At 49.5% G+C, this 10,164-nt stretch overlaps 2 pseudogenes; one reads left to right on the forward strand and one right to left on the reverse strand.

The window, feature by feature from the left end:
- Positions 1-1,282: 1,282 nt before the first annotated feature.
- On the forward strand, positions 1,283-1,454 carry LOC137354463 (U2 spliceosomal RNA; annotated as a pseudogene).
- Positions 1,455-8,402: 6,948 nt separating this feature from the next.
- On the reverse strand, positions 8,403-8,510 carry LOC137354814 (U2 spliceosomal RNA; annotated as a pseudogene).
- Between the last annotated feature and the right edge of the window lie 1,654 nt (positions 8,511-10,164).

A 10,164-nucleotide genomic window follows, 5' to 3' on the forward strand; every position in this document is an offset into this window, starting at 1 on the left:
CTGGGGATATGGTTCGGAGGGGCCGTGGTGTGCACAAAAACATGGAAGGAGCGAGCAGCCAGGATACACAATAAGCTGAACATGTGGGAGCAGCAATCTCTTTCCATTGTGGGTAAGACCGTCATCATCAGGTGCAAGGCGCTCACGTTGCTGCCGTACGTGGCACAGGTCTGGCCCATACCCCACTCCTGCGCCGTTGCGGTCGCCCGAGTCATTTTCCGCTTCATATGGGGATCCAAAATGGACTGGGTCCGGAGGGACACAATGTTCAAACTACTTGATAAGGGAGGGAAAAATATACCCAACGCCGCCCTCATCCTGATGACCACCTTCGTGTGCAGCTGCATCAAGCCATGTGTAGACCCCCAGTATGCAAACTCCAAGTGTCACCACGTGCTGAGATTCTATCTGTCCCCAGTGTTGCGAAGGATGGGTCTTGTCAACATTGCCGCGGAACGCGCCATCCAGTTGGTCCGTGCCGTACCACCTATCCTTCGTGGAAAGGTTTCCACAGAAAAACACCTTTGACCACCAATCCATCAGGCAGTGGTCTGCACGGAATGTGCTCAAGGCCCTACGGGAAAAGGAGATGGTGGATACGGTCGGATGGTTCGCTGAGCAAACTGCCAAAGTCATTTGGCGGAATGCCTCATCACCAGAACTTTCAAACAAGCACCAAGATCTAGCTTGGCTGGTGGTGAGAAGAGCCCTCCCCGTCAGATCCTTCCTGCACGCCCGGAATCTCACACCCTCTGCACAATGCCCTCAAAGTGGCTGTGGTGGGGAAGAGACGGTTGCCCACCTCTTTCTGGAATGTGGCTTTGCAAAGCAGGTGTGGAAAGAGATGCAGTGTTTTTTGTCGCGGTTCATCCCAAGCAGCCCTGGAACACAGGAGTCTGTGCTCTACGGGCTGTTCCCAGGGACGCACACAGAGACAAACATCAACTGCTGCTGGAGGACTATCAACTCTGTGAAAGATGCCCTTTGGTCTGCCTGAAACTTGCTGGTCTTCCAGTGCAAAGAGTTGTCAACGACCGAGTGTTGCGGACTGGCCCATTCCAACGTCCAGGACAACGTGCTGAGGGACGCACTAAAGCTTGGCCAGATATGTATACACCAGATATATGGCTTTGCTGTAAAATGTACATGGCATGTAAATTGGAATGGAAAGGCTGTGAGGCAGCTCACTCCTGTATTGAAGAAAACTGGTTTCCTTAGCACTTTTGTTTTGAACTGTTTCGTAATGCTTTTTTTTTTAAGAACAGATTTTTATAAATAAAGTACATTTTTGCGGATAAAAATCTGTTCTTATCAGTTTAATATCTGATACACCCCTTATCTGGGGACCATATATTAAATTGATTTTTGGAGCAGGGAGATGGAATAGGGCCTTGCTCCGTCCACTCCACGCATCGACCTGGTATTGCAGTATCTCTGGGAATGGTGCACCTCCCTTTCTGCTGCTGCTGCTACACTTCAAACTACAAAACCACGTACAACCATCCAATCAAAGCAGGCACAGTTTACACAGCTACTCACAAAGGGCTAAATCCACAAGATCATACATACCCTTCAAATGCTTGAAAACGAAAACATACACTCAACAATCAAACAACCCATTACTCCACCACATTGATCTATTTACGCACACAAAATTTAGACACACAGTGTGCAAACAATAAAACTCTGTGCAAACCTACAAACCAACTAAAGCTGCAGCCAGCACAAAGGGAGCCGCAGTACAAGGAAATAAACCACAATTAGCCCAAAAGGAGGACCAACACCAAGCAAAGGAAGTCCATCAGCAGGACGCAAGACAGCTCCTCATAAAAAACAAAGCAGCTGACACAGTACTCTCGACATTCAGTGCAGGAGAACTACTCCAATCAGGAAAAGCTGATTCCCCTAACCAACGGGGTACCTGTTAGGAATTTAGATTGCCAGTCTGAAAACCAGGAAGCTGTCCATGACTGGACGTCTACCCGCTAATATGATAGCAAAGGTGGCATTTACTGGAAGGAGAATTCGGCAATCACACATAGAAAGCATCAGCAAACAGCAATGACAGTCCATAGGTTGGCATCTTTCCATCTAAGGAAGATGATGGACACATAGCAAACAATTCATTTAGGTGGGGTGTCTTCTCTGCTCCTTTGCTGATGACTGTCTCATCAGCCTGGACCAGAAGACTTTTGACAGGATATCGCACACCGACATGATGGACGTGCTTTCCAAAACATCTGCGCCACTGTGCAGGAAGAGAGGTGTGAAGCTGTTATCTTATAGCTGTTACACCATTGTTGTCTCAGCAGTGACTCGAGATGGAATTTTTTTACTGAAAGCACTGAAAGCCGACGGGGGCGCAGTGGTTAGCACCGCAGCCTCGCAGCTCCAGCGACCCGGGTTCAATTCTGGGTCCTGTCTGTGTGGAGTTTGCAAGTTCTCCCTGTGTCTGCGTGAGTTTCCTCCGGGTGCTCCGGTTTCCTCCCATATGCCAAAGACTTGCAGGTTGATAGGTAAATTGGCCTTTATAAATTGCCCCTAGTAGAGGTAGGTGGTAGGGAAATATAGGGACAGGTGGGGATGTGGTAGGATTATGGAATTAGTGCAGGATTAGGATAAATGGATGGTTGATGGTCGGCACAGACTCGGTGGGCCGAAGGGCCTGTTTCAGTGCTGTATCTCTAAAAAAAAACACTCCTCTTAAAGACTAACCCGTGAGGGTCGAAGAGTGCTAGACTGAGCAGCGGCACCACTGGCATCGAAGCATTGTAGGAGAGACCCCAAAGAAGATGGGCCCAAAGATCAGCTGTCAGCCAATGAGGAGCACGCAAGACCGAGAGCTGCAGGAGGAGCCCGAGGAGCCAGTCCATTCAGCAAGCTCCGAAAGCAGAAAATAAATATTTGTTTCTCTTTCAGTCACCCCTTGCCTGAGTAAATTGCAAAAAGGAGCTAAAAAGTGACTGTTTCGCCCACTCACAACCCTGCACCTCTCTTCTTTTCTTCAGGTTGGGTTTCAGTAAGCATTGCAGCCTCCAGCCACAAACAGATCTCAGGTACAGAGATAAGGGCCAGCATCATGACCGCACCACCGACTCCTGCCCATTACACAAGACAGGACATCATCTGAGCAGTAGTAAGCAGTTGGAGAATGGAATCTGGCTTCACACTAGGCTACAAAGGAATCTTAAGGGGGCCAGAGAGATCAGATTATGAAGGAGTTTACAAATTATAATTTCTTGGCTTTTCGTTAATATCAGCTGAAGTGCAAACATTCTTTACAAATTACTATCTGTTACATTCCCTATGTAGGGGCGAAAAATGCAACTTTTCAACACAAAGGAATCGGGACTTGCTCCATTATTACAGTGCCCTAATTGAAATTAACAAATATCCTTTCTGCGATGCATAGAATCATAGGAAGATACAGCACAGGAGGAAGCCATTGGGCCCAAAGTGTCTGTGCAGGCTCTTTGGTTGGGCCAATCGTTGCCAGATCTGACTGGACGACATAAAGCACTGTCTCCATCAGCAAGACCACCTCCCTAACATCACCCGACTACAACTCTGCCTCGGCATTTCTGCTGCAGAAACCTTCATCCAAGCCTTTGTTATCTCCACATTCAAATGTTGTAATGCTTTCCTCGCAACTTGCTCCCTCCATACATTGAAGCTCATCCAAAATTCTGCTCCCCCTATCCTGACTTCATCACCGAGTTCATTCACCCTTATGCTCGCTGACCTACATTGGCTCCCAGTTTGGAAATGCCTTGCTTTTAAAATTCTCAAGCTTGTTTTCAAATACCTCCATGGCCTCGCCCTTTCCTATCTGTGTAACTTTCTCCAGCCCTGGCAGCCTGTGAGATGTCAGCGTTCCTCAAATTCTAGGATTGTGCACATCCTCGATTTTCATCCTTCCACCATTGTTTTTTTTTATTTCCAAAATATACTTTATTCATAAAAATCTGTAAAAAATACATTACCAAACAGTTTCAAACAGCACCAAGTCAAAAAATACAAACAGTGCAAAGGTGATCAGTTTCCTTCAATACAATCATGAGTTGCCTCACAACCCTTCCATTTCACATTTGTCGTGCCAGATACATTTTGACATTTTACAGGAGACAAAATTTTCCCGATACAGTTCGAGGGGTTTCCCATGGATCCAGCCCCTCAGTTGAGCTTGGTGGGGGGACCTTTCCCCATTGAGCCTTTGCTGCGGCTGCCCCAAGCTTTAGTGCGTCGCTCAGCACGTTGTCCTGGACCTTGGAATGTGCCAGTCTGCAACATTCGGTCATGGACAACTCTTTGCGCTGGAAGACCAGCAAGTTTCGGGCAGACCAAAGGGCGTCTTTCACCGAATTGATAGTCCTCCAGCAGCAGTTGATGTTTGTCTCAGTGTGTGTTACAGAGCTGCTGGGGGACCTGCGCCACGTACAGCAACAACGTGAGCGCCTCGCACCTGATGACCAGGTTCATACCCAAAATGGAGAGAGATCGCTCCTCCCACATGCTCAACTTGTGTTGTACCTTGGCTACTTGCTTCTCCCAGGTTTCGGTGCACGCCTCGGCCATTCCGAACCATATCCCCAGCACCTTCAGGTAGTCTGACCTGACGGTGAAGGGGACAAAGGATCGGTCAGCCCAGTTCCCAAAGAACATGACCTCGCTCTTGCCGTGGTTAACTTTGGCTCCCGAGGCCAGTTCGAACTGGTCGCAGATGCTCATCAGTCTGCGCACAGACAGCGGATCCGAGCAGAAGGCGGCGACGTCATCCATGTACAGGGAGGTTTTAACCTGAGTGCCTCCACTGCCTGGGATTGTCACCCCTCTGATGTTCGCATCCTTCCTAATAGACTCAGCAAAGGGTTCAATACAGCAAACAAACAAGACCGGGGAGAGAGGACAGCCCTGTCTGACTCCAGATTGGATCAGGAAACTTTCCGATTCCCACCCATTGATTGAGACTGCGCTACTGATGTTTGCGTAGAGCAATTTGATCCAATTGCAGATTCCCTCCCCAAACCCCATTTTGGAAAGCACATCCATCATGTAGGTGTGCGATATCCTGTCAAAAGCCTTCTCCTGGTCCAGGCTGATGAGGCAGGTGTCCACCCTCCTGTCCCGTACATAGGCGATCGTATCCCTGAGTAGCGCGAGACTATCTGAGATCTTCCTGCCGGGTACAGTAGAGGTCTGATCAGGGTGGATCACCGACTCCAGAGCAGACTTGACTCGACTGGCTATGACTTTGGACAGAATCTTGTAGTCAACATTAAGCAGTGAGATGGGCCGCCAATTTCTGATTTCTGCCCTCTCCCCCTTCCACTTGTAGATGCGGGTGATGATGCCTTTCCTCATGGATTCTGACATGCTGCCAGCCAGGAGCATACTCTCGTATACGTCCAGCAGGTCCGGGCCGACCCAGTCCCACAGGGCCGAGTACAACTCGACCGGTAAGCCGTTGCTTCCGGGAGTTTTACTCGTCTCGAAGGACTCGACAGCCTTTGTCAGCTCATCCAGAGTTAGTGGCTTGTCCAGTCTCTCCCTCGTGCTGTCATCTAAGACCTCTGTGATAGATGACAGGAAGGACTGGGAGGCTCTGCTGTCTGTGGGCTTCGCGTCATACAGCCCAGCATAAAAGGATTTGCTGATCCTTAGTATGTTAGACAGCGAAGAAGTCACCGAGCCATCCTCTTCCTTCAGGCTGCTGATAACAGAGCTCTCTCTGTGTACCTTTTGGAAGAAGTAACGCGAGCACGTCTCGTGCTGCTCGATGGAGCGGACTCTGGACCGGAAGATGATCTTGCAGGCCTCCGTGGCAAAGAGTGAGGCCTGCTGGCTCTTCACCTCTTGGAGGTCCTCCTTGACCTCGACCCCCATCGACTGCAGCCGGAGCAGATTTTGCATACTTTTCTCGAGTCGGGACATTTCCCTCTGTCTCTCTCTCGCCCTCTTAACCCCTTTCCGGATAAAGAACCTCTTGATGTTCACCTTGATCGCTTCCCAACAGTGAACTGGAGACTCAAACAGGGGTTTCACAGTCCTCCAACCTTTGTAATCCCTTTTGAGTTGCTCAACGTTCTCTGGGGTTAGCAGTGTAGCATTGAGCTTCCACGTCCCCCTGCCAACCCGCTGGTCGTCCTGTAAGTGACAGTCGGCCAGTAAGAGACACTGGTCGGAGAAGAACACCGGCTTGACGTCGGTGGATCCGACCGTGACAGCACGGGACACAAACAGGAAGTCAATCCTGGAACGGGCAGACCCATCCGATCTTGACCAGGTTTATCTACGCTGCGCTCCGTCTGCAGGTTTGCTGAAGACGTCGTGCAGTTTGGCATCTTTAACTGTTTCTATTAGGAATTTGGACGTAGCGTCCAGTTTGCTGTCGTCTCTGCCGGATCGTCCAGCAGCATCGATGATGCAGTTGAAGTCACCGCCTTGGATGACCGGCCTCGACGTCGCCAGCAGCAGTGGGAGCGGCTGGAAGACGGTCAGCCGCTCGCTGCATTGAACCGGGGCGTACACGTTGATCAACCGGAGCAAAGCGTTGTTGTAGATTACATCTGCTACGAGGAGGCGACCGCCCACCACCTCCTTAACTTCGGAGATGGTGAAGTTACCTCCCCGCAGCAGAATACCCAGGCCGGAGGAACGGCAATCATTACCCACTGACCAGATCGATGGCCCGTGTGACCACCATCGCGACCACTGCCTGTAGGTGCTGAGGTGTGGTATTCCACACTCCTGCAGAAACAGTAGGTCGGCTTTCACCTTGGCGAGGTAATCCAAGGTTGAAACACATCGTGTAGTGGATTTAATGCTACGCACATTAATGGAACCAATTCTTATACCCATTTTTTAAAACTTAGTTGTTGCTTCCCATATCATTTGTCTTTGCTAGTCCCAGTCCTTCGGGATGTTCCTGCATACCCATCGCGTGCACAAGCTGTTTCACGTTGGTTGGGCTCAGAAACCCCTCCTGGTTTTTCATGCAGGGTTTGTTCCGCTGAGGTGACATCAAGGGGGTCTTGGAGGCAGCAAGGATTGGGTTTTCCTCTGCTGTTCCCCTCTGTTCCTCCTCGAAAACATCACTGTTCCCGGCTTCCCAGAGCTGAGGTGTGCCAGACGTGTCTTTGCTCTCGGTGTCCCGGAGCTGGGATGCGTTGGCCACGTCGTTACGTGTGGCGCATTGGGGTTGGGGCTCGCCGGGCCCATCACAGCTTCCCGTGCCCAGGGGCTGGGGGGGCTTTATCTTCCAGCTCCTTGGAATTCTGCCGCCTCTTTTGAAGGGGCCGCGTTCCAGCACTTCCTCATCCAGTGAAGTGGAGCTGTTGCAGTCTGTCTCAGAAGGTAGCCTCCTCTTGCCACTGGTTTGGGTGGTGGCCTGTTCCGCATTTGGAGGTTTTTTCTTTGTGGTTTTCCTTTGTACCACTTGCCAGTGACCTGTTTGTCCATCTGCTGCCTCCTCCTCCATTGATTCTGTCTGTGGAGGAGGGGTTTCCGGGTGCAGGGTAGGAGCTGCGTCGCTCTTTTCAGCTGCCTCCCCTTTTTTCACCTTATCAGGTTGAAGTTCCTCACTGTGGAGAAGATTGCTTGTCTCCTTTCGAACACCGGACGCCTTCGTCGAACTTTCTCCCGGCCTTTCCTTTGACCTTGCCGCGTGAGCATAACTGAGGCAAAATTTGGGGCAGGTTTTGTAGAGATGGCCTGTCGCACCGGACAAGTTGCAACACTTAGTCTGCTTACAGTCCTTGGTCTGATGGCCTTCCTCCTTGCAGTTCTTGCAAACAACCGTGCTGCAGTTGGCTGCCACGTGACCAGATTTGCCACAGATGCGGCAAACTCTGGGCTGCCCAGCGTAGACCAAGAACCCTCGACTTCCCCCGATAGCGAAGCTGGAGGGAGGGTGGATGATGGCTCCACTGGCATCAACCTTGACCTGCTGCTTGCAGGTCCAAATCCCAAAGGGATCCTTGACATCAGTGCTGCTGCCGGCCACCTCGACGTACCTGGCGAGAAAGGTGAGTACATCCACCACGGGAACATGGGGGTTGTAGAGGTGAATCGTCACCACCTGGTCCCGTTGTGACGGAAGCGTGAACAGCTGCTCCACTGTGAGGATCGACAGTGGTGCCCGGTCCCCTTTCTCCTCGAACGCCTTCAGGAACTTGATGCATCCCGCCACATTCTTGAACGTCACGTCGAAGTATCCACTGCTGGGGAAATCCTGCAGGCAGAAGATGTCCGTAGCTTGAAATCCACAGCAATCGAAGAGGATTTTCCTGATGAAGAAGGTGCGATTGACTGGTGCATCCCCTTCCTTATCCTTCACGACCACCCGAACGGTGTTCCGCACTCCCTGGCCTGAAGCTCGAAGATTGGTTATAGCCATTTTACTCAAAGCCTACCCAGGATCAAAGGCAATGATTATTTTCACTTCTCTGCCAAGTAAGCACTGACAAGAACAGATAGTACACTTGATCTTAGCCAAAAGGCCGAGATGCCATGCCTTCAGCTGCCTCAGCCCGAGCGTCTGGAATTTTCTCCCTAAACCTCCACATTTCTCCTTCTCCCTTATACTTTAAGATGCTTCTTTCAACCTATATCTCTGACCAAGCTTTTGGTCACCTGCCCTAATATCTCCCTGTGTGGCTCGGTGTCAAATTTTGTTTGACAGCTCTCTAGTGACGCACCTTGGGACTTTTTACTATGCTAAAGGCGAGTAGTGAGTTATGACGGTCTGGAATGCAGTGCCTGAAAGTGTGGTGGAACTGGATTCAATAGTAACTTTCAAAAGGGGGATTGGATGTGAACTTGAAAAGGAAATATTTCAGGGCTGTGCAGCAAGAGTCGGGGAGTAGCTTGGACAGGTCGTTCCTGTGAACATGGAGAAAAAGTTTCCACTTGTGGGGAAAGACCAAAATTACAGGCCATAAATATAAGATAGGCACTAACAAATCCGGGGGAAACTTATTTACCCAAAGAGTGGCAAGATAGCGGAACGTGCTAGCACAAGAAATCGTTGAAGCAAATAGCATAAATGCATTAAAAGGGAAGCTAAATAAGCAGATGAGAGAGAAAGGAATAGAAGTGCATGCTGGCCGAGTTAGATGAAGTCGGGGAGAGGAGACTCGTGTGGAGCATAAATGTTGGCATAGAGCAGCTGGGCCGAATGGCCTGTTGACTCGCTGAAATTACTTCTTTCTGTGCGGTATGATTCTGTCTGTTATAATGGTTTCCTAGCAAGTGATGGAAGGTAAGAAATGGCTCTATACATATCAAATATAGAGTAGCTTTACCCGATGTTGATGTGCAACAACACAAAGGCTGGCAATTCTACACGTGTGAATCTTGACGAATACCACTGATCTTTTCAGCTGTTATACCACTGCCCAATAACACAGATTGAAATGCGATCCTGGTTCATTTTCCTGCAACAGGAGTTAGCTAAACTCAGCAACCTATGTTAAGCAATGTACATTGAGTTTGGCTGCTGGGCAGTGATCCATCAATGATCTCAGTAAACAGTGACCATTCCTACGATGCCACAGTCGTCAGGCAGGGATCAGAAAGAGTTACTGCATTGCAAACAGAGCAGGCTCTAGCCATTAGTTGTCCACTAACTCAAAGAAAACTACTGGGAGAGCAGACGTCAGGAGGAGCATAAGTTCTAAAGGATCCACCACATTTTGCTTAGCAGCCATTGGATAGTGAGCTGGATCAGAAGTCCTGGCTGAGTTTAATTTCTACTGCTGTTCTGCCAGATTTCAGGAAAAAAAAACAGATCAAATTTGGTGTTATGCTTCAGCATTTCATAAGAAACATATAAAATTTTAGTCCCACGGGGCTGAACAATGAACAGATGCAACTGAGGAAAATGCAACCACAACTTATATTTATAGAGCACTATTAACATAATGAAACATCCCAAGGCACTTCACAGCAGGGTTATAAAACAAAATTAGACGCCGAGCCACGTAAGGCAATATTAGGGAAGATGGCCAAAAGCTTGGTTTTAAGGGGCGCCAGAAAAGGTGAGGTGGCGAGTTGGAGTGCTCGAGGGAGCGAATTCCAGAGTTGAGGGCCGAGGCAACTGAAGCCACTACCACCAGTGGTGGAGCAATTAAAATCGGGGATGCTCAAGAGACCAGAATTAGATGA

The sequence above is a fragment of the Heterodontus francisci genome, chromosome 41 (assembly GCF_036365525.1).
Source record: "Heterodontus francisci isolate sHetFra1 chromosome 41, sHetFra1.hap1, whole genome shotgun sequence".
NCBI classification, from domain to species: Eukaryota; Metazoa; Chordata; class Chondrichthyes; order Heterodontiformes; family Heterodontidae; genus Heterodontus; species Heterodontus francisci.